Raw genomic sequence first — 26,336 nt, 5'->3', positions numbered from 1 at the left:
AACCCAGGTGCCCTATAGCCCATGTTCTGCAACAAGAGAAGCCACTGCAGTGAGAACCTGCACACCGCAGCTGGAGAGTAGCCGCTGTTAGCTACAGCTAGAGAAAGTCCTCACAGCAACGAAGATTCAGCACAGTCTAAAATAAATAATAAATAAATAAAATCATAAAAAGTTGAATCACTATATCACTAATACATATTGTTATAAATCATGTATACCTCAATTTAAAAAGATTTTAAAAATTAAAAAAAACTGGTTTTCTAAAAACATTTTTCAACAATTGTGTTTACTTTTTTGTTTTCAATATAACATTAATATCTTTGTTTATTAATGCATTTATAATTTTTGATCAAACTACTAGAGTTTTTAACAAACATGCATTTTATATCATATAAATTTTGAATTTTGATGTTGAAATGAAGTTTTAAGTTTCAAATGTTTTAGCTAAGGGGAAAAAAGTACATTTTCAAATAATTCTTGAGTTTCAACATTTATAACTAGAATTTTTTGTTACAAGAATGGCAAAGTATTTTGGGATAGATTGCCTTCTTAATGGGAATGGAAAGCTGGTGAATTGATGAGGACTGCAGTTTCTTCATGAATCTTCATTCCTACAAAGGACTCAGGAAGGCCTTTATTCCCGATAGGTAGTGGTATTCAATGCCTGCTTCCCAGTTTCCTTCTTTCCCAATCCCCTTTCTTTTTTCTCCATTTTCTTTTTCCTATAATGCTCCCTGAGAGTTTCACACTGTCAAGAAGCCTTCTATTTGTAATTTCCCCACCCAGCCTCACAGTTCAAGTCATCACAGAGAGATTTCTACTATCAAAGCTGCTCTCTTGAAATTTAAGATAATGCACATTACACTTTGCTTGTAAGCCAGTCACAATATTCAATATAGACAGTGTTTAATGCTTAAAGTGTATACATATATATAATATGTATAAATTATACATACATAAAATTATATCCACACACACACACACACACACATATATATATATACATACACACAGTATTTGGTGAAACGAGAGTATATGTTAGTAGGTAATAATAAAAACTTGAATTAAATCTAATAGATAATTTTATAACTTTTAAATTTCTCAGAACAGTAAAAAGAGGGATTATATTTGGTTAAATCACTAAATGGAGAAGGCAATGTCCGGAGGAGCCTGGTGGGCTGCATGCAGTCCATGGGGTCACGAAGAGTCGGACACGACTGACCGACTTCACTTTCACTTTCACTTTCATGCATTGAAGAAGGAAATGGCAACCCACTCCAGTGTTCTTGTCTGGAGAATCCCAGGGACAGGGGAGCCTGGTGGGCTGCCATCTATAGGGTCTTACAGAGTTGGACACAACTGAAGCGACTTAGCAGCAGCACCAGCAACAAGTCACTAAACGATAATTCAAAGTCAATGATCACATTTGATCTAGGTAGGACCATGAGGAAACTAAAAAAGGCTGATGACTCTCAAAGAAGTAAAATAAATTAACAACAAACAAGTATAACTCTCAGTTGAATATGTGGCTAGATTTTACCTTGAATGCTATCCCCAATTTATAGCAATTGTAAGTATCAAAACCAATTAAAAAAAAAAAAAACACCTCACACTATCTGTAGGTGTGAACCTATAAAAATGGCACAGTGTTGGATAATTTTATGTTATTATGGAAAAATGCTGAGGACAATGGAGAGAATCACAATATTTTCTCTATAGATTAACAAACAAGTTTATCATTAGATTTTTGCAGTTACATTAGTTAGGACAACTTTCTAAGAATATAAAGTCTATGGAGTGTGGAAGAGTATTTTGGCTGTTCAGTATCAGCACTGCCTTTATAAATAGTACTAGTAGCCAAAGCTACAACTCCTTGTCAAAGATGTATATTTTTAAACTCCCTCTTCAAAAAAAAAAAATATATACATATATATATATGTGTGTGTGTATATATATATATATATATATATTATATATTTCTTAAGGAATTGGCTTCATCTTCACTGAGTAGGATTTCTTTGAAAGGACTGAATTCTATATTTAAACTTTTCTTCAAAATGGATATTTTGATTCAATGTATATAGAATACCCAGGGTTTTCCCTTAGTAACTACAGTTCTTTTTGAAAAAAAATTCACATGTAGAAAGCAAGCTATACCATTACAAAAAATTCATAAAATTTAAGGAAACCTCTTAAGATATTTATTGAGCATCTAACATGTAATTGGCATCAATTCCATAATGATTTCACAGTTACTTTTTATCTACAGTTATCACTTTGGTTCAGAAATATTACTGCTGGTGCAGTGATGAGTTATTTTGTTCATCTTTGGAATAAGAATTTAATTAAAAAATCATGCACAAACATATGTACATAATTGAAAAAGTTCTAAAATATGTAATGCTGCAGTATGGGTAAGGAGTGTTTCTGAATGGTTAGAATTGAGCTGTTTATCTTTTGCCTTTTTAATTTATGCATATCTTTTTTAAATTTATTTTTTAATTGAAGGATAATTGCTTTACAGAATTTTGTTTTCTGCCAAATCTTAATTGTTTAAAATTTTAACAAAGAGTATGCACTATATTTGTAAATAAAAACAAAAAGTAAAATCATTTCTTATCCAAAGCAAATTCTAAAACAATTATCGTAAAGTCTACCCATCTAATATTGAAGGTTCTTTGGAAGTTATACTTCAAAAGTTTATGAAATCATCATCAATTTATACTTAAGGCTCAAGTTTTAAAACCATGACTAAATATATAGAGAAATTGAAAATTGTAGTTAGAGCTAGCATGCTTGCTAATAGAAATATTTTATGAGCTACAAACATAATTTAACTTTTCTAGTAGCCATGTTAAAATACAAATAAACATGTGAACTTAATTTTTAAAATGTGTTCTATTTAACTCCCTATATCTAAAATATTGTTATTTTAATGTCTAGGAGACTCATCTAACCTTGGCACTAAAAGACTCTCAGAGTATATTAGTGGGATCTTTGTTAAGTAATAATTCTTGGCTTCCAACAAACATAAACATAATCTCTTTTTGGGAAAAAAATATCCTCCATTTGGTTTCTCAGGATACCCATAGATTAAGTTCAATCAAATATAAACTCACAATGAAAAATAAAAAGCCAAATAAGGAAATACCATGACTTTATGACAGCTGCAAGGGATAATTAATTTGAGCTTTAGAAACTTCAGATCCTTGATTTATTAGATACATTAATATAACTGCCCTGGGATTTCTTTGGAAGGAATTATGCTAAAGCTGAAACTCCAGTACTTTGGCCACCTCATGTGAAGAGTTGGCTCATTGGAAAAGACTCTGATGCTGGGAGGGATTGGGGGCAGGAGGAGAAGGGGACTACAGAGGATGAGATGGCTGGATGGCATCACTGATGCGATGGACGTGAGTCTCAGTGAAGTCCGGGAGTTGGTGATGGACAGGGAGGCCTGGCGTGCTGCGATTCATGGGTTGCGAAGAGTCGGACACGACTGAGCGACTCAACTGAACTGAACTGAAGAAAGATTAAGAAAAAATAGATGCATTTTTGAAACAAAGCATAAGAAAACATCTATTTTTAAAAACCCAAAGCAGAATAAAAGAACAAAACAATATGGCATGAAACAACCAATGAATGGGTCACTGAAGAAATCAAAGAGGAAATCAAAAAATACCTAGAGACAAATGAAAATGAAAACACAATGACCCAGAACCTATGAGATGCAGCAAAAGCAGTTCTTAGAGGGGTGTTTATAGCAGTACAGCCTTATCTAAGCTTGTACTAATGTTTTCTTATCTAAGGAAACCAAAAAAAAATCTCAAATAAACAATGTATATTCACATGTAAAGAAACTAGAGAAAGAAGAACAAACAAAACCCAAAGTTAGGAAAAGGAGAGAAATCATAAACATCAGAGTAGAAATAAATGAAAAAGACAAAAAAAAAAAAAAAAAAGATCAGTAAAACTAAAAGCTGGTTTTTTGGAAAAAAAAAAAAAGATAATTTTTTAAATGCGTGCATCATATTTTGTGTAAATGTGTATTTTCAAGGAATAAGAGCAATCAAATACATTTAAAATGTCATTATTGTGTCTGGGTCAGCTCATGTAAAAAGAAGGTCCTCAACTGTGTTAGTACCAGTGTCTGTGGGAAGACATGAGATTAGAGAGGTATTTCAGAGATATTACCAGAAGGCTTTGGTGAGCAGCGGAGGAATAAGAACTCAAAGATGATGCCGGGGTGAAATTAACTCATGTGACAGGAAGAATCTCAGCTCAATATATCATGTAGGGACAAAATCTATATGGGAATGAGAGATTAACTATTTAATCAAAAGTTTAATTACATTTTAAATCAATCTCTTATCTCAAGCCCAGTGGCTACAACTAGGCACAGGATCTAAATAGTTGGCTCTATTATCTTCTATCTTATCAGTATATATGTCTTGAGTTAATTGTCGTTGTTCAGTTGCCCAGTTGCAGCTGACTGTTTGTGACTGCAGCATGCCAGGCCTCCCTGTCCCTCATCAGTTTTCCCAAGTTCATGTCCATTGCATATTGAGATGATACTACATATTTAATAAAAATTATAATTACATTGCATTAATTCTTGTATTTGCGCATGGTCCAGAAGATGGAGCACTTCCTTATTACTCAATAAAACTAGCTTCTAGGCTCAGAGCTTCTTCAGTAGTATAATAAAATTTTAAGAATCACTGTCTATAAAAATACTTTAAGAATCATCCTGTATATCCATATCTATGAAATGGGATTAAATGTGGTGATCTGCTTCTGCTATAATTTAATGTAAATGTATGTGATGTAATATTGGAATGTTTGACAGCATGTTGCTGTATATGGTTTTTCAACATTGTAATATGTCTGTTTGCTGTTGATGTGCTGTACTATACAAAGGTTCATTTTTAACAAATTGCCTCTTAGCATCTAGATCTGGATTTTACTCTCTCACTCTCTCTCTCATACACACAAACATCATAACACCCACCCAGTGTTAATTATTTCAAGTGCTTATATTTCACCCCTCATATTTTTCATGATTTAAATAAAGCTATATTCCAATTTTTTCAATGATTTAAGTTCAAGTACCTGATCACTTTCTTGATCTTAATGTTATAATGGTATAGCTGTAAGAATTTTTTCTGCAATCCTTATTTTTTCCCATTATTATATTCACACACTCTGAATTGATAAGCTATAAGTGAACTACTCTAAGAACACATATTAGAATGTGTATTTCATATTTCTAACTCTCATTTGTGAAATAAGATTTATAGACACAGTAGATGAATTTGCAAGCTAACCATAAAAAGTTGCATCTAAAATTTATAAAATCTTCTTAACAATTTATAATCATTATAGTACTGTCTTTTCTGAGACAGTAACATATTATTGTATTAATTTATTTACAGTATTAATTTATTGAAATGCTAATAGCAGTGAAAATTTAGAAGTATCCATTTTTCTCCATTGCTCATTGAATTGAAAAACCTGTTGTATAATGCGCCAGCAGAAAAAAGTTGTGGCATTTATCCACTTTAATAGAAGCTCCAAATCATGATTAGATATAACTGATAAAAAAATAAACAATGTTAAAGCCTATTCCAACCCATGTTAGTTGTCCCTGTACTAGAGTTTGAAGGCTTTATTCTTATCTATCAGCTTGGGGGAAATGGTGGGCTAATTCCAGTCTTCTGCTTAATTTCTATTGAGCTAGCTGTCATTGTCATAAACATTTATTCACATATTTAGCAAATGCTTACTGAACTCCTACTATGTAATGAGCAAGGTTTTAGGTACCAGGAACACAGTAGTTGTTCAGTCGCTATGTTGCGTCTGAGTCAGTGAACTCATGAACACAGCATGCCAGGCTCCCCTGTCCTTCATTATCTCCCTGAATTTGCTCAAACTCATGTCCATTGAGTCAGTGATGTCATCCAACCATCTCATCCTCTGTCACCCCCTTCTCTTGTCCTCAATTTTTGCCAGCATCAGGGTCTTTTCCAGAGAGTCGGCTCTTCACATCAGGTGGCCAAAGTATTGGAGCTTCAGCTTCAGCATCAGTCCTTCCAATGAATATTCAGGGTTGAAGACAAATTACTATCTTATGAAGATTACATTCTAGTAATCCTTGTCATTTACATAGTTTAAATAAGACAGTCTTACATTTTTTTTAATTGTGGAACTCAATGAACACATAAAGATATAACTTATAATTAAATACCAAAAAGTCATCTGATGGAGAATAACACAGAATAGTGTAATAGAGTAGGCCAATGTGGCTATACTGAAGTGAGGGTGGCTGTAACTGATTGGCAATAACAGGGAAAATATGGGTTAAAGTCCAAGTTCTGTGATAACCTAGGGACTTGAAAGGAATTTAAATTGTGTTTTATTGGAATGGGAAGCCAGTGGAGAGCTCTGATTTTGGGAATATAAATACTTTTGTGTTTGTTTAAAATCTAGATTCTAAGAGGTAATTTGTAAAAATGAACCCTAATTGTATAGTAAGCCACAAATTATGTCTCCCTGGATCATGAAAAGAATGACATGATCTGAGTTATATTTTATAAAAACCCTTTGGTTCATCTTGACTTACAGGATGAGGGTTAAGAGAGAAAACAAGACCAGGTAGTTCAGGCTTGAATTAAAGTAGTTTGTAAAAGTAATAAAAAGTGGACGTAGAATACATTTTGGAGACAACCAGCTGTATTAGTTTATATGTGGATTACACATATCCATAGTACCTGTAGATTATATACATGCAAAGTGCAGAGGAAAAAAGATCAGTTAAAGATACCTGTGAGGTTTCTGGCCTGAAGCAGTTGACATATAGTGGTACCATTTATTGAGAGCTTCTCTGGTGGCTCGGATGGTAAAGAATCTTCCTGCAATGCAGGAGACCAGGGTCCGATCCCTGGATTGGGGAGATCCTCTGGAGGAGCATGGCAACCCACTCCAGTATTTTTGCCTGTCAGGCTACAGTCCACAGGGTCACAAAGAGTCGGACATGACTGAGCGACTAAGCACACACCCTATTTATTGAGATGGCAATGACTGGAGGAGGAGCAAGTTTGGGATTATCGATACTTTTGGCAGATGAGAGTTGTGTGCATAGAACCACTGAGTAAAGTTCAACTAGTTGTCAGGTATGGGACTAGGATGAGGCGAGTGTGTGATACTTGACTTGGGTGCAAAATTTAAGGGGTAATCAAAAAACTTAGTAATCAAGGTAAGTACTATTTTAGTGCAATAGTTTAAAAATATTTTCAAGAATCAAAAATTAATCATGAGCAAAATATAAAAAGTATAAGTAAAGACAGGACCAGAAACTGTGTCATGCACTGTAGCAGAGTCTGAGGCAGAAGGAAAAAGATGTGTATAGCTGACATTTAACAACTATTACACTGAAATAATAACTAGTCTTTCATGGGGACAGAGTTTCAGTGTAGAAAGGTAACAATCTTAGGAGATATATAGTGTTGAGAGTTGCACAACAATGTGAATGTACAAAGAACCACTGAACTGTAGAGTTAAATATGGTTACAATAGTAGGTTTTATATTATATGACTTTTATCACAGAAAAAAATTTAAAAAATCTATTCAATATTAAGTAATAGTTAATATTTAATTACATCACTCACATCACCTTAATCTTGGCCCTGCTGACTGTGCATGGCATAAATACAAATGTTACCACTTCATTACAGTTGTGTGAATGGTGCTCCAGGAACTGGATTATGTACAATCTCCATGGCAATTCATAGTGACCCTGTGTGTATACTAAAACCTCCCTGACAAAAAAGCATCATTAATATGTTTCATCTTTTGTGCTCAACATCAATAATTATTATAGAAATGCAAATCAAAACTACAATGAATATCACTTCACACTGTTCAGAATGGTCATCACCAAGAAGTCTACAAATAATAAATGCTGAAGAGGGTGTGGAGAAAAGAAAATCTTCCTACACTGTTGGTGGGAATGTAAATAGATGCAGCCACAATGGAAAACATATTGAAGTTCCTTAAACACAAAAAATATAATTATGATAAGATCCATCAATTCCACTATTGGGCATATATCTGGGAAATATTTAAATTCTAATTTGAAAAGATACATGCAATATGACACAGCAATCCCACTCCTGGGCATATACCCAGAGAAAATCATAATCTGAAAAGCCCAGTGTTCATTGCAACACTATTTACATCAGCCAGGACATGGAAACAACCTAAATGTCCATCAACCAGAGGAATGGACAAAGAATATATGGAAGATATATATAATGGAATATTACTCAGCATAGGAACAAAATAATGCCATTTGAAGCAATATGGATGGACCTAGAGATTGTCATACGGCGTGAAGTCAGACACAGAAAGACAAATATCACATGATAGCACTTATGTGGAATACAAAAAAACAATAAAAAAGGTACCAATGAATATATTTACAAAACAAAAATAAAGTCACAGATGTTGCAAACAAACATAGTTATCAGGGGATGGGAGGAGGGATAAATTGAGAGACTGGAATTGACATCTATCTACTACTGTATATAAAATAGATAACTAATACAAACCTGCAGTATAGTACAGGAATTCTACTCAATAATCTGTAATGTCCTATATGGGAAATAATCTAAAAAAAGAGTGAATATATGTATGTGTATAACTGAATCACTTTGCTGTATACCTGAAACTGACACAAAGGTGTAAATCAACTCTGTTGTTCAGTCGCTCAGTCGTGTCTGATTCTTTGCAACCCTATGGACTGCAATGCACCAGGCTTCCCTGTCCTTCACTCTCTCCTGGAGTTGCCCACACTCATGTCCACTGAGTCTGTGATGTCATCCAACCATCTTGTCCTTGTCTCCTCCTGCCTTCAATCTTTCCCAGCATCAGGGTCTTTTCTAATGAGTTGGCTCTTCGCATCAGGTGGCCAAAGTATTGAACCTGAAGCTTCAGTATCAGTCTTTCCAATGAATATTCAGTTGATTTCCTTTAGGATTGACTGGTTTGATCTCCTTGCAGTCCAAGGGACTCAAGAGTCTTATCCAGCAACACAGTTCGAAGGCATCAATTTTTCGGCGCTCAGCCTTTTTTATTGTTCAGGTCTCACATCCATACATAACTACTGGAAAAACCATAGCTTTGACTATATGGACTTTTGTTGGCAAAACAACATCTCTGCTTTTTAATAAGCTGTCTAGGTTTGTCATTACTTTTCTTACAAGGAGTAACTGTGTTTTAATTTCCTGATGGCAGCCACCATCCACTGATTTTGGAGCCCAAGAAAATAAAGTCTGTCACCATTTCCACTGTTTCCCCATCTATTTGCCATGAACTGATGGGGCCAGATGCCATGGTCTTAGTTTTTTTAATGTTGATTTTTAAGCCAGCGTTTTCACTGTACTCCAATTAAAAAATTTAAAAAACCATGAGTACATGGAGTTACAAGAATACAAGTCATGGAACATCACCAGAATATCACCAGAGAGCTAGAAAATGCCATTTGTAGCAACAGGAACAAACCCAGAGATTATCATACCAAGTGAAACAAGTCAGACAGAGAAAGACAAATATTATATGATATCACTTATATGTTGAATCTTAAAAAAGATACAAATAAACTTATTTACAAAACACAGACTTACCAACATAGAAAGCAAACATATGGTTACCAAAGGGGAAAGAGAGTGAGGAATAAATTAGGAGGTTGGGATTAACATATATACACTACTATATATAAGATAGATAACTAACAAGGACTTACTGTATAGCACAGAGAACTATATTCAGTATTTTGTAATATTTTATAAGGAAAAATAATCTGAAAAAGAATATATTTATAGATATATTTACATAACCATATCTCTATATATATCACTGTGCTGTACACTATAGCTAAAACTAACACAACATTGTAAAGCAAATACACTTCAATATATATATATATATGTATTTTATCTTTTGGATATACATATTATATCCATTTTATGACTTCAACTAAAAGAAGAGTACAGCTTAACACATTACTAATATACATATTATATCCATTTTATGACTTCAACTAAAAGAAGAGTACAGCTTAACACATTACTAATATATATATTCTCTTACAAATACAAATATATTATATATCAGTTCAGTTCAGTTGCTCAGTTGTGTCCTACTCTTTGCGACCCCATGAATCGCAGCACACCAGGCCTCCCTGTCCATCACCAACTCCCAGAATTCACTCAAACTCATGTCCATCGAGTCAGTGATGCCATCCAGCCATCTCATCCTCTGTTGTCCCCTTCTCCTCCTGCCCCCAATCCCTCCCAGCATCAGAGTCTTTTCCAATGAGTCAACTCTTCACATGAGGTGGCCAAAGTACTGGAGTTTCAGCTTTAGCATCATTCCTTCCAAAGAACACCCAGGACTGATCTCCTTTAGAATGGACTGGTTGGATCTCCTTGCAGTCCAAGGGACTCTCAAGAGTCTTCTCCAACACCACAGTTCAAAAGCATCAATTCTTCAGTGCTCAGCTTTCTTCACAGTCCAACTCTCGCATCCATACATGACCACTGGAAAAAACATAGCCTTGACTAGATGGACCTTTGTTGGCAAAGTAATGTCTCTGCTTTTGAATATGCTATCTAGGTTGGTCATAACTTTCCTTCCAAGGAGTAAGCGTCTTTTAATTTCATGGCTGTAATCACCATCTGCAGTGATTTTGGAGCCCCCAAAAATAAAGTCTGACACTGTTTCCACTGTTTCCCCATATATTTATACATATACACCAAATATACCAATACACACATAAACACACACAGATTTACTGATCTTCAAGTCTGTATCAGGCTGTCTACCAAATATTTATATTTAATTTATATTAAATTTAATAATTTAACCTATATAACAACATTGCAATATGGATGAGGAGGAATACAAATAGAAATAATAAATGGGATCCCAACCTAGACAGCATATTCAAAAGCAGAGACATTACTTTGCCAACAAAGGTTCATCTAGTCAAGGCTATGGTTTTTCCTGTGGTCATGTATGGATGTGAGAGTTGGACTGTGAAGAAGCCTGAGTGCCGAAGAATTGATGCTTTTGAACTGTGGTGTTGGAGAAGACTCTTGAGAGTCCCTTGGACTGCAAGGAGATCCAACCAGTCCATTCTGAAGGAGATCAGCCCTGGGATTTCTTTGGAAGGAATGATGCTAAAGCTGAAACTTCAGTACTTTGGCCACCTCATGTGAAGAGTTGACTCATTGGAAAAGACTCAGATGCTGGGAGGGATTGGGGGCAGGAGGAGAAGGGGACGACAGAGGATGAGATGGCTGGATGGCATCACTGACTCGATGGACGTGAGTCTGAGTGAACTCCGGGAGTTGGTGCTGGACAGGGAGGCCTGGCGTGCTGCGATTCATGGGGTCGCAAAGAGTCAGACACGACTGAGCCACTGATCTGATCTGAATGGGATTCCATTTTTGTTCACATATTATAGATACAGAATATTTTATTATTTCTAGTATTAATGAGACTATAGAAGTCAATTGGTTTCATATATTACTCTGTGTTGATTAGTATTCTTTTTATAAAGTGCCATCTGGAGATGTGGCTCCTAAAACAGGAGTATATATATTGGCCTGAAACTTCTGTTTTATTTATTTAATATGAGCTCCTGAAGATGTAATACTCTTCAACAAATAAGTTGATTATAATGATGAACATTCTTAGGAATCAGTGAACTAAAATGGACAGGAATGGGCAAATTCAATTCAGATGGCTATTATATCTACTACTGTGGGCAATAATCCCATAGAAGAAATGGAGTAGCTCTCATATCAACAAAAGAGTCCAAAAAGCAGTACTTGGGTGCAACCTCAAAAATGACAGAATGATCTCTGTTAGTTTCCAAGGCAAGCCATCCAACATTACAGTAATTCAAGTCTATGTTCCTACCACTGATGCTGAAGAAGCTGAAGTTGATCAGTTCTATGAAGACCTGGAAGATCTCCTAGAACTAACACCAAAAATTGATGTTCTATTCATCACTGGGGATTGTAATGTAAAAGTATGAAGTCAAGAGACACATGGAGTAATAGGCAAGTTTGGCCTTGGAGAACAAAATGAAGCAGGGCAAAGGCTAACTGAATTCTTCTGCTAAGAGAATGCCCTGGTCGTAGCAAATACCCTTTTCCAACAACACAAGAGACTATTTTACACATGCAAGTCACCAAAATAGTCAATAAGAAACCAAATTGATTACATTGTGTGTAGCTGAAGATGGAAAAGTTGTATATAGCCAGCAAATACAGGACCTGGAGTTGACTCTGGCTCAGATCACTAGCTAGCTTCTCATAGCAAAATTCAGGCTTAAATGAAAGAAAGTGGGGATAACTACTTGCCAACAAGGTACAACTTGAATCAAATCCCCTATGAATATGCAGTGAAGGTAACAAGTAGATTCAAGGGATTAGATCTAGTAAACAGTGTGCCTGAAGAACTGTGGACGGAGGTCGGTACAATATCGCACAGAAGGCAGTGAACAAAACCATCCAAAGAAATAGGAAAGCAAGAAGGCAAAGTGGTTGTCTGAGGTGACTGCAAATAGCTGAAGAAATAAGAGAAGTGAAAAGCAAGGGAGAAAGAGAAAGGTACATCCAATTAAATGCAGAGTTCCAAAGAATAGGATGGAGAGACAAGAAGGCCTTCTTCAATGAACAGTGTATAAAACTAGAATATAACAACAGAAGGGGAAAGACTAGAGATCTCGTAAGGAAAATTGAAAATATCAGTGTAACATTTTGGCCAAAGACAGGCCCAGTAAAGGTCAGAAATGATATAGACCTAGTAAATGCTGAAGAGATAAAAAAGAGATGGAAAGGATACATGGAATAACTGTACAAAAAAGATGTTAATAAACTGGATTACTATGATGGGTGATCAGTCACTCTGAGACAGACATTCTAGAGTGCGAAGTCAAGTGGACCTTAGGAAGCTCTGCTGTTAATAATGCTAGTGCATGGGATGGAATTCCAGTAGAGCTATTCAAAACCCTAAAGGATGATGCCATCAAGGTGTTGTATACAGTACGTCAGCAAATCTGGGAGACCCAACAGTGGCCACAGGACTCCTCATCCCAATTGCCAAGAAGGGTAGTACTAAAGAGTGTGTTAACCATCAGACAATTGCACTTGTCTCCCATGCTAGTAAGGTCATGTTTAAAATCTTGCATGCTAGGCTTCAGCATTATACGAAGCAAGAACTTCCAGATGTCCAAGCTGGTTTAGAAAAGGAAAAGGAACCAGAGATCAAATTACCAACATTCACTGGATCATGGAAAAGCAAGGGAATTCCAGAAAAACATCCACCTCTGTTTCATTGACTATGCTAAAGCCTTTGACTGTGTGGATCATAATAAACTGTGGAAAGCTTTTAAAGAGAGGTAGTACCAGACCATCTTCCCTGTCTCCTGAGAAACCTGCATGGAGGTCAAGAAGCAACAGTTAGAATTGTTCCAAGATTGAGAAAGGAGTGACAGGGCTGTCTGTTGTCACACTATTGGTTTAACCTATACATTGAGAACATCATGAGAAATACCAGGCTGGATGAGTTCCAAGCCGGAATCAAGATAGGTGGGAGAAATATCAACAACCTCAGACACACAGATGATACCACTCTAATGGCAGAAAGTGAAGAGGAACTAAAGAGACTCTTCATGAGGGTGAAAGAGGAGAATGAAAGAGCTGGCTTAACACTAAATATTAAAAAACTAAGATCATGTCATCTGGCCCCATTACTTCATGGCAAGTAAAAGGGGGAAAGGTGGAAGTAGTGATAGATTTCCTCTTCTTGGGCTTTAAAATCACTGTGGATGGTGACTGCAGCCATGAAATCAGAAGATGATTGCTTATTGGCAGGAAAGCTATGACAAACCTAGACTGTGTTGAAAAGCAGAGACATTACTCTGCTGACAAAGGTCTATATAATCAAGGCTATGGTCATCCCAGGGCTCATGTATGGCTGTGAGAGGTGGACTGTAAAAAAGGCAGAGTGCCAACGAATTGATTTCTTTGAACTGTGATGCTGGAGAAGACTCCTGAAAATCCCTTGGACGGCAAGGAGATCAAATCAGTCAGTCTCAAGGTAAATCAATCCTGAATACTCATCGGAAGGACTAATGCTGAAGCTACAGTATTTTGGTCATCTGATGCAAACAACTGACTCACTGGAAAAGTCCCTGATGCTGGGAAAGATTGACGGCAGGATAAGAGGGCATCAGAGGATGGGATGGCTGGATGGCATCACTGAGGCAATGGACATGAACTTGGGCAAACTTCAGGAGATGGTGAGGGACAGAGAGGCCAGGCATTTTGCAGTCCATGGGGTCACAAAGAGTTGGATAGAACTGAGTAAGCACAGCACAACACAGCACAGCAAATAACTGGAAAATGTCTAACAACAATAGTGAATGTGATACAATGTATAGATGTCCTTAGGAAACAATTTATCTAGGAAAATATTCATAATATTTTGTTAATTTGGGGACGCAAGGGTGACAAACAGATTTTCCAAAAGTTTAAAGGCAGTTTAATAGATCAATTGTTAACCCTGAATGGTGAATATTCATGACTATATTTTGTTTTCACTAACCTATAATTTCTACTTTTTATCACTAAGATGCTATATTAATATATATCCAAATTTTAAAATTAAAGTCCTAACTATAAGACAGATGTTTTTATTTATTCAAATTTTTAATGTTTATTGTTTTTTAATTAATAAACAGAAACATCTGTTTTGTAGTTTGGGCTTTAATTTTAAAATTAGCTAATGTTGACTACTTCAATGATTACAGATTTTAAACTTTACAAAAGATATAAACGTTCTATTTGCTGGTGGTGGTATCTTTTGTTTTGTTTATAACCAGTTATACAAATTTCTAGGTAAGATGATAGCAAAGGGGGGTTTACACGTTCTTCTTCCCAACCCATCGAAATGATGAAAGAGAAATGAAAAATGTGGTGGCCTAATTAGGGAATACTGCCAAACACAGACATAAAGGAATTGCTCCCAGATATAGTGAAATTTATATGAATGGTAATTATATTTCTAATTTATAGATTATATAATTTCTAGTTTATAGGTTATATTTATAATCATATAATTCTACTTCAAAAGAGAGACCCAGCATGTTGAAAGAAATTATATAAAGGGAGTATCAGTAAATGCCTTCAAAATTTCCTAATTTCAACTGGCATTTGGAAACCACTTGAGATACTGGGGCTGTGATACTTACATTCTGTTTCCAGGATTCAAAACACCTATAGCATTTAAGAGCAATATTGTCTTCATGTTCCTCCCTCCCTTCCCCCACCCAGTCTATGTTTTCTTTAATTTCCTTCAAAGTTCAAAGAAGTTTTTATCCAAATTTTTTCTCTGTATTGGTGTATGTAATCAGAATATCTTGTCTCCTCATCTATCTTTTGCATGCATTATGTGCTTTTTTTTCCAACAAAGATTTGCACAAGTCCCACATTTAACGCATCATTTTTCTCTTTATGTATCTTTGAAAGGATTCAAATCTATCCAAGCATGCTAAGTGCCGAGCTTAATGATACTAAAGGAGTCTTCTTGGGAGACAAGTGGGTCTCTATCTGCAGTGTTACACTGCTTACAGAAGCACAAAGATAGGAATTACAGCAGTTCTCTTGTCAGGAACTACACAAGCCAGAAATCTACAGTGACAATTTTAAAGTACTGAAAGAACCCAGAATTCTATAACCAGAGAAAATGTCAAAATAAAGGGTAATTAAAGCCTTTTGCAGACAAACAAGACCATAGAATTATTATCAGCAGAACTACTCTACAAGAAATTTTAGAATAAATTCTACAGGTAGAAGCAATGTGACACCAGACAGATATCTAGTATATACGAAAAATGAAGCTCTCTGAAAGTGGTTAAAATGCAGATATAGGAGACATTTTTATTATTTTAAAATTGTATATCTAAAGCAAAAATAGTAGTAATTATTTTGAATTTATAGTATATGTAGAAGTAAACTGTATTACAACAATATTACAAAAGACGGGAAGGAGGAGTGAAGAGTATACTCAGAAGTTTCTATCTGAAGTACTATGATATTTAAAGTTAGTCTCAGAGCTGGATGATTTGGGCTCATTCAGAATTTTAAAAGGGGTTTCTCTCGTTGCTCAGATGGTAGAGAATGTGCCTGCAATGCAGGAGATCCTGGTTTGATCCCTGGGTCAGGAAGATCTCCTGGAGAAGGGAATTGCTATCCATTCCAATATTCTTGTCTGGAGAATTTCAGGCACAGGGGAACCTGGCAGGCTACAGTCCATGGTGTCACAAAGAACTGAACACAATTGAGTGGCTAACAGTTTCACTTTTGCAGAATTTTAAGAGGAATGGACGTAACTGAGGTGTTTAACATTATAAATGCTACACCAGCAATTACACTCTGCAGGGAGTATTTTTGTCTCACTACTAAACTAGAATCATTCATTTGGAAAAAAAAGTTACACACTGTCAGTTGTGATAAAAACACTAAGTTTCAGAAATGATAAATCTTCTCTAGAGGAAATTCAAGTTTATGCTTATAATCAAGGCTTTTAAATTTTGATCTATCACTTCCCTTCTCTTTATTAGTGAATTTTAAAAGGTCTGGAGAGGAAATAAGTCCAGCAAAGTTCTACCCGTGAAGCTCTCAAAAATCTGTTACAACAACATAATGAAAGTAGTCCCCCAAAAGGTCAGACATCATTTTCATAAGAAATAAAACCACAAGAGGGAAAAAGTTAAAAAGGGAACAGCAAAATTGAGAAAGACACAAAAGAGTAAGTATGATAAAGTCTACAGGTCATTAAAATGATTTGTTAATTTTATCAGTTTAAGGCAAAATCAAGTTGGGACCAAACTGATAAACGTTTTCAATAAACAAATTTCAGGTTTAGTCACTTAGTATGTCTTTAGCTGAACAAATGAATCTTGACTAAATAACCAATTCAATATTGGCCATTGACATTGAAGTTTCAGAGACCGTGCCTGTACTGTGCTGAGCCATAGTTTGAGGCAAAAGGAAAAGTAATTAACACTAATTTGTCTTTAAATGTGACATAATTTTTAGACATAATTTTATTCATTATGCATTTTCTACATTAGTTTTTATTTTTATACATCTTGCACTATACATTACTTATCTTGATTATTTAATTTTCCAGGACCTCTCTACATTTTATCCCTAAGATAAATCCTCACCAATCGCATTCTAGTTCTGGCTATGCTGCTGCTGCTGCTGCTAAGTCGCTTCAGTCGTGTCCGACTCTGTGCGACCCCAGAGACGGCAGCTCACCAGGCTCCCCCATCCCTGGGATTCTCCAGGCAAGAACACTGGAGTGGGTTGCCATTTCCTTCTCCAATGCACGAAAGTGAAAAGTGAAAGTGAAGTCGCTAAGTCGTGTCCGATTCTTCACGACCCCATGGACTGCAGCCTACCAGGCTCCTCCGTCCATGGGATTTTCTAGGCAAGAGTACTGGAGTGGGGTGCCATCGCCTTCTCTATAAAGGGTAATTAATCGCAGAGTATTTCCACTGCTAAAATCTTTGCTCTATGTGGTGTTCTGCACTCCAGTATTCTTGCCTGGAGAATCCCAGGGATGGGGTTGCACAGAGTCGGACACGACTGAAGCGACTTAGCAGCATGTGGTGTTCTAATTGTAAAATAAAACAAAAAGTCATTTGATGTGATGAATGAAATTCCAAATCACATCTACTTTATATTCAGTTAATCATAGGATCCTTCACATACTGGAACTATGATGGTTAGAAGGCATTTAAAGTATGAGCTTTTGTTTTATTATGAAAAAGCAGAACATTTCTTCCCATGAATAACACAAAGGAATAAGGCCAATTAGCAGCTCTGGGTTATGCATTTCCCTGTTTCCAGAGAACAGAGGTCATTGGTTAAAAATGAAGTAGAGTAAAATGTTTAATTCTCCCTCCCACTATCTCCCCTACCCAATCCCCCTGGGAGAAAGAAGCTGGAAAACTGCCAGTCCAGTCAAATTGTCATTGTGAAGAGAATCTTTCAACAATACAGGAGACGCAGGTCTTCACCAAATGAGGATACACAGTGTGAGAAAAAGTCATACACAGGGGGCCAGGTTTCTTTAACAGCCTTTTTATTGGGTCCACTTTATAAAATGTACCATTGTTTATTTTGCCATAGACTTGTGAGAATATGTATTGTCTCTGTTGATAAGGTATCTGATTCTTTGTATCTATCATGCACAGTTGCTATAATTGAAAGGTAGGGTTTTAATAAAAATATTGATTGAAAGTGATAATATTTCCTAATGAAGAAATTTCTCCTAATCTATCCTAAACTCACAAAACACTTTTTAGAAAAAAAAAACAAATTTTTTTCAAAGAAAAGTTTGATAAAATACATTCTAACTGGTCCCAAGTTAGTATATAATTACTTAGTTCATTAGGATGAGAAATTAATTCATTATTAGCTCAAGATGAGTCTTAGATATGTCTAAATCAGAACTGACATCTGGGACAGTATAACTGCACAAAAGAAGTCATTTAATTATACTCAAATGTGTTACATGATCAAGTGACCAAGGCAGGCCTGCTTCTCTCTCTCTTGATTAAGAGAAACAGAGAAAGAAAAACAGGATGGGGCTCATATTCCAGCAGAGAGTAGAGAATAAAGAGAATAAAGCAATGCTGGAGAAAGCAAAGAGAAATAGAGAAGAGAAAGATTTAGCTGACTTGACAAATCTCAGAATAAAATTACTTGAAAGTGTGAAAGATATTTTACCTAATTCCATCTATTTGGTGAGGTTGCCTGAGAAGCTGGAAACAGATTCTGAACCCAAGAACTTTAATTAAGTCAAGTATTGGGGAGCTGGGGGGTGGGAGTTATCATTAATTCAATTATCAACAAAAGAAAATATTCAAAATAAAGATTTTCATGTGTAAAATACTCTAATTACAATGAACAAACAATTCTTCGTTAATGTTTGCCAAAGATATAACTTTGGCAAAGATATAACTTTGGCAAAGATACAACTGCTGACTCCCACATATTATCAAACTCATCCTAAATCATTGGCAAAATTTTAACTGACTTCCGTACCATCTATTCTCATTTGTTTCTTAACTATCCTTTTCTTTTATTTAGGTTTGCTTATTTTTATAATATGTAATCAAGATTATTCCCTTTGCCATATTGTTTATTCTTTAAAGTTCTTTTGCTAATTTCTTTTTGTACAGTTACATTCTAGTTAACAACATTTTGATCTATCCTTTGTTTATATTTTTACAACATAAATTTAATTCTAGCTTCTCCTGCTGGGTCACAAATGTTCCCCTTTTTCCTAAAGTATTATTGCCAGGCATATTTAAGTTTCATCCCCTGAGGGCTCCTCTTGTTTTATTCAAAACTTTTCCCACATTCAAAAATAACTGCATTTTTTTTTTAGCAAAGTTAAGCCACTGAACAGAGAATTTTAAAACACTTATTCTTAATTTGGGTCTTATTATTATAAATATTTAAATTTTTTGATTAAATGTATTAGGACAGAAGTGAAAGTTTTCACAAGGAAATCACAAGCGACAGTTTTCACAAGGAAATCTATGAGAAATAAAACACATGAGTATCTTGTGTTGAGTATGTTGTAACTTTTTCTTTCTAGTTTGGGACAGTTTGGAATAACCCTTTCTACTTGTTAAATGTCTAAGACTTATGTACTAGGGTATGGTATATAGTATTTTTGAGAAAACTGTTTACCTTAATCATTTTTGTTTGTCTTCTTTTTGCTTTGGCTGTTTATGTCTGTGTGTATGTGTGTGTGTGTCTGTGTATGTGTGTGTGTGTGTATGAGTGAGCATGATTAAGACTGTCTTAGTATCTAGAGTTGCACAACATTATCTGTAAAAATAGAAATTATATGCTTTGTCTCTACTACCTAAAAAATTCCCAGAACAAATTATTAGAAATTTCACCATCTCAGGGTTAGTAGGTGCAAACGATTACACACAGAATAGATGGACAACAGGGTCCTACAGTATAGCACAGCGAACTAGTTCCAATATTTTGGGATAGACCATAATGGAAAAGAATATAAAAAAGAATATATGATACAATATGTATATAGTATATGTTTAACTGAGTCATTTTGCTATATAGTGGAAATTCACACAACATGTAAACCAACTATACTTCAATACAAAAAGGAATTTCATTACCTTGACATTTGATGTAAACAAATTTGGTTTATAAAAAAATTGAGCTAAGTATGTTTAGTATTGGGACATGGCAAATGTGTTGAGTAATGAATGAATCATCTCTCCCAGGTAGCTACCTTGGGTTTAGTGCTGACGTACTTGTGCTGTATTCTGGCTGTGCACACTGTTCTCATGATCTGTTCCTACACTGGCAGTAACCCTTCAGTGAACCCATAAAAACAGTAATGTGTTAAGTAGAGCTCTTTCTTAGAAGGCAATGCATGAGCAAATTGTCACACAAGAAAAAGAAACTGCTAAAAGTGAAACCACAGCCTATCTATGTTCCCAAGACTCCATAGATTTGTTGCTTGGCCTTTCTCACCTTCAGACTCCTTATCTGCAAAGTGTGAGTGCTGACCTGGATCTTTGGTGTTAAACAGTATTTTGTGGTTATTAGGAGACAGTTGAGATGCCTTAAGGGCTGTCTGAAAAGATAAGAGAAAGGTTCAACAAAGAGGATCCTGGACTTTCCTGCCATAGATCAGCTGGATGTTCTCTTTTTGGTATTATCTACAATTCCACTCATTTCACATGCCAGCAAAGTAATGCTCAAAACTCTCCAAGCTAAGCATCAATAGTACATGAACTGAGAAGTCCCAGATGTTCCAGCTGGATTGAGAAAAGGCAGAGGAACCAGAATCAAATTGCCAACATCTGTTGAATCAGAAAAAATAAAAAGAATTCCAGAAAATACCTACTTCTGCTTCATTGACTACACTAAAGCCTTTGACTGTGTGGATCTCAACAAACTGTGGAAAATTCTTAGAAGTGGGAATACCAGGCCACCTTACCTGCCTCCTGAGACATCTGTATGCAGGTCAAGAAGCAACAGTTAGAACCAGACATGGAACAACAGACTGGTTCCAAATTGGGAGAGGAGTACGTCAAGGCTTTATATTGTCACCCTGCTTATTGAACTTATATGCAGAGTACATCGTGTGAAATGCTGGGCTAGATGAAGCACAAACTGGAATCAAGATTTCCAGGAGAAATATCAATAACCTCAGATATTCAGATGATGCCAATCTAATGCTGAAAGAGAAGATGAACTAAAGAGCCTTTTGATGAAAGTGAAAGAGGAGGGTGAAAAAGCTGGCTTAAAACTCAGCATTCAAAAAACTAAGATCATGGCATCCAGACCCATCACTTCATGGGAAATAGATGGGGAAACAATGGAAGAAGTGACATATTTTCTTGGGTTCCAAAACTCACTGCAGGTTATGACTGCAGCCATGAAATTAAAAGAGGCTTGTTCCTTGGGAGAAAAGCTATGACAAACCCAGACAGCATATTAAAAAGCAAGACATCATTTTGCTGACGAATATTCATCTAGTAAAAGTTATGGTTTTTCCAGTTGTCATGTATGGATGTGAGAGCTGGACCATAAAGAAGGCTGAGGGCTGAATAATTGATGCTTTTGAACTGTGGTATTGGAGAAGACTCCTGAGAGTCCCTTGGACTGCAAGGAGATGAAACCTGTCAATCCTAAAGGAAATCAACCCTGAATATTCATTGGAAGGACTGATGTTGAAGCTGAAGCTCCAATACTTTGGCCACCTAATGCGAACAGCATACTATTTTAAAAAGGCTGGGAAAGATAGAAGGCAGGAGAAGGGGATGACAGAGGATAGGATGGTTGGATGGCCTCACCAACTCAATGGACCTGTGTTTGAACAAGCTCTGGAAGATGGTGAAGAACAGGGGAGCCTGGCCTGCTGCAGTCCATGGGGTGCCAAAGAGTCAGACATAACTGAGAAACTGAACAACAACAGCTATGGAGAATCCCATGGACAGAGGAGCCTGGTGGCCTATAGCCCATAGGGTCACAAAGAGTCAGACATGACTGACTGACTAACTCACACACTATGGATATTGGGGTCTCATAGAAAATTTTCAGTGGACACACTTGAAAACAATTTAATGTCCTTTTCTGTTTTAAAAGCTGGTTTTCTTATTGATTAAATATAACACATAAATTATAATAATCATATTTTAATTGTAGCTTTCAGCTTTTGTAAGGTTCCACATTTATCATCTCATTTAATCATGTGTTAGGAAGGCAGATGGGACCCCTATTTTGCCAGTAGGAATTAGAGGCTCATCACATAGCCTGTGTTGATGACATGGGGCCTGGAACCCAGACTCCTCCTCCAGTGTCTGCTCCTCTCCACCATTTCTCCTGGTCTTAAGTCAGATCCCATGAGATAGTTGCCATTCTCCTCTGAGGTAAACTTGTTCATCTAACATAACAACCAGGATTAATATTCTTGTGGCACATCTAAATTCAATGTTCCTAAATTATTCATGTCTCTTTATAGGAATTATACAAATAAGTTTACTCCAGATTTTTTCATCCTTACCACAGATGTTTTCATCCAGTTTAAGTATAATTAATTGATGCATGCTGTTGTGCTGTGTTTAGTCACTCAGTTGTGTCCAACTCTTTGTGACCTGATGGGCTATAGCCCACCAGGCTCCTCTGTCCATGGGGATTCTCCAGGCAGGAAAGAATACTGGAGTGGGTTGCCATGCCCTCCTCCAGGGGATCTTCCCAACCCAGGGATCGAACCCAGGGTTCCCACATTGCAGGTGGATTCTTTATCATCTGAACCACCAGGGAAACTCAACACATTAGCAATCTTACATAAAACTTTCTATTCCCTTTTCAAAACATAGCTGAGTGATGCCCACAGGATAGTTAATGCTTATATCCCACCTGCAAGCTCATCTTTCATTTACCTACACCTTTTCTCCCACACCTTTTCTCCCATACATTGTGATTTCCAAGAGTCAGTTTTAGTTGTTCCCCAAAATGATCATCCCAGTTTCCCTTGCTATTATAATCATATAATTATTTGTTACAAAAACCTATGATATATAACTTTGAAAGAGGTTGTGTGTGTGTGTGAGTGTGTGAAATGTTGAATGCTTTGGGGATATTTGATGAAGACAAGTCATTAACAATACTTTCAGATTAGTACTGATGGGGAAAACATAACAAAAAATTATAAAAATATGGTAGGAGTATCACCCTCAAGAGTAATTATTTTGTTCAATTGGTCTTGTTGCTGTTCAGTAGCTCAGTTGTATCTGACTCTTTATGATCCCATGAATTGCAACATGCCTGGCTTCCCTGTCCTTCATCATCACCTAGAGTTTGCTCAGACTCATGTCCATTGAGTCAGTGATTCTATCCAACCATCTCGTCCTCTGTTGTCCCCTTCTCCTCTTGTCTTTAATCTTTCCCAGCATCGAGGTCTTTTCCAATTGGTCTTAAGCAGTGCTAAAAGAGGCTACTATATTGCCTAATATTTATCTTGTAGATATTCAACTTTTAGCCAAGTCTAATACAGGTGCTCATAGGATTTATAAGTGGTATTTAAGGGCTTAAGCAACTATTTAGGTACTAGGAGGCTTTGAAAAAAACCAACCTGGAATTGAGGAATGTTTTCATTAATCTAATTGTACCATTAAGTAGCAAAAAAATCATTAACTATTATTTATTGTCATTATAAACATTGTCATCATTGACCCAAGACTTGAAGGTCATACTGTTGAAACTCAGACAAAGGGAAAATCTAGTTAAGCTAAAGAATTTGCAAGACTAGATGTAAAGTAGTTATCTTACAATAAAGAAAATGGCATTGATCCAGAAAATACTTCCTATTGATTCAAAGTGAGAGGACAATATAGATATTCAATCTTCAGTGTATATGTTTAACGTTTGTTACTTAAAACTCTATGATATTAATGTTGACTTACCCTTAATTTCAAAGGAAGATGCCCTGAGAATAAGACATAAAAAGCAGTCATTAGAGGGATATCTCCTTGATTCACATGTTAATTAAACAATGTTCATATGCATAATACTTAGAGAAGTGTACAAAATACCACAAATTCTGACAGTACAAATAAGAGGCTTCAATTCTTTCTAAGAGTCAGTGATTATCTTCCAGAGCAGATTTTTGAGTTCAGTCTAAGAGGAGTTTAAAGAGGTGAAAAGAAGAAAAGAGTGATGTGGAAGAGCAGTGGGAGGAAAGTCAAGGGTTGAAAGTGGAAGGAGGGTAGAGGGCAGTGTGGTAATAGATACTGGGGAGAGATAGGGGTAGAAAGATAGGTTTCCAAGGAAATGATTTTCATGGTTTCCCAAGGTTCATACTCTCAGCTGATGGATGAATGGACAAGAACCTCAGCTCAGTTCAGTTCAGTTCAGTCACTCAGTCATGTCCCACTCTTTGTGACCTCATGAATCACAGCACTCCAGGCCTCCCTGTCCATCACCAACTCTGAGAGTTTACTCAACTCATGTCCATCGAGTTGGTGATGCCATCCAGCCATCTCATCCTCTTTTGTCCCCTTCTCCTCCTGTCCCCAATCCCTCCCAGCATCAGAGTCTTTTCCAATGAGTCAACTCTTCCCATGAGGTGGCCAAAGTACTGGAGTTTCAGCTTTAGCATCAGTCCTTCCAATGAACACCCAGGACTGATCTCCTTTAGGATGGACTGGTTGGATCTCTTTGCAGTCCAAGGGACCCTCAAGAGTCTTCTCCATCACCACAGTTCAAAAGCATCATTTCTTCGGCTCTAAGCTTTCTTCACTGTCCAACTCTCACATCCATAGGTGACTACTGGAAAAACCATGGCCTTGACTAGACGGACCTTTGTTGGCCAAGTAGTGTCTCTGCTTTTCAATATGCTATCTAGGTTGGTCATAACTTTCCTTTCAAGGAGTAAGTGTCTTTTAATTTCATGGCTGCAATCACCTTCTGCAGTGATTTTGGAGCCCCTCAAAATAAAGTCTGACACTGTTTCCACTGTTTCCCCATCTATTTCCCATAAAGTGATGGGACCGGATACCATGATCTTAGTTTTCTGAATGTTGAGCTTTAAGCCAACTTTTTCACTCTCCTCTTTCACTTTCATCAAGAGGCTTTTTAGTTCTTCACTTTCTGCCATAACGGTGGTGTCATCTGCATATCTGAGGTTATTGATCTTTCTCCCAGCAATCTTGATTCCAGCTTGTGCTTCTTCCACCCCAGCGTTTCTAATGATGTACTCTGCATAGAAGTTAAATAAGCAGGGTGACAATATACAGCCTACCAGCATGTGAGATGAGTGCAATTGTGCGGTAGTTTGAACATTCTTTGGCATTGCCTTTCTTTGGGACTGGAATGAAAACTGACCTTTTCCAATCCTGTGGCCACTGCTGAGTTTTCCATATTTGCTGGCATATTGAGTGCAGCACTTTCACAGCATCATCTTTCATCTAGTGACTATGTAAAAACCATACTCAGATGAATATTGGGAAAACAATGCTTTATGTTGAGACATAAAAGAGAAGACAACTACCACTTCTTCATTGCTTAATTCAGTACCAGGCATGGAGCTAGGCATTGTTTATGGTCTCATATGTAATACCTGTGCAATAGATATTACTAATTTCTTCATTTTAAAGACCAATTAACTGAGCCTTAAAGATCTTCTGTGACTTACTTCAAAATTCTCTACCCAATGGTAGCATCCTGGGACTTAACTCCAGAAGGCCACAAAGACAAGTATATTAGCCATCTGGACCTCCTCTCTTTGGTCTCCAGAAAGAACACGAAACCCAGAATTTAGCAGTTACAGCTCATGGTTATGGACAAAATTTCATGCAGAGCTGTGTAGGAGGAATAAGATGGGAGTAGGTAGGCAAAGGGAGTGGTACAGACTTTTGCTGGGACCAGAATCAATGGAGACCTAGGCTATGGTTTGGGAGCAACACAAAGGGGCCAAGTATAGAAAGAAGGTAGACCTAGATCTTCTGGAGACCAGTGTCTGGCTGACATCCTGACTGGCTGGAGAAAGCTGACTTTACTGGACTCACTAGTGACCTGTATACATTAGCCATTCATGCTCTACTAAAGGCCCAGGTTCACTAATGACTCCACTGGCAGGTACTGGACTTGTCTCTACTTTGAGTACACTGAATACTGTAGACCTGCTATTGACA

At 36.5% G+C, this 26,336-nt stretch overlaps 1 long non-coding RNA gene across 2 annotated transcripts; it reads right to left on the bottom strand.

The window, feature by feature from the left end:
• Nucleotides 1-3,220: 3,220 nt before the first annotated feature.
• Nucleotides 3,221-24,938, bottom strand: LOC132346222 (uncharacterized). Of its 2 annotated transcripts, XR_009496012.1 has the most exons (4): nucleotides 24,505-24,938; nucleotides 24,108-24,130; nucleotides 4,195-4,306; nucleotides 3,221-3,522 (listed from the first exon to the last, which is right to left on the bottom strand). It is a non-coding gene; the product is annotated as an uncharacterized lncRNA (long non-coding RNA). The 2 variants fall into 2 exon arrangements; XR_009496011.1 differs by having other exon boundaries at nucleotides 24,108-24,938.
• Nucleotides 24,939-26,336: the final 1,398 nt, after the last annotated feature.

The sequence above is a fragment of the Bos taurus genome, chromosome 9 (genome assembly GCF_002263795.3).
Source record: "Bos taurus isolate L1 Dominette 01449 registration number 42190680 breed Hereford chromosome 9, ARS-UCD2.0, whole genome shotgun sequence".
NCBI classification, from domain to species: Eukaryota; Metazoa; Chordata; class Mammalia; order Artiodactyla; family Bovidae; genus Bos; species Bos taurus.
Note: the sequence above shows the minus strand (reverse complement) of the source record. Positions and strands in the feature narration are given on the sequence as shown.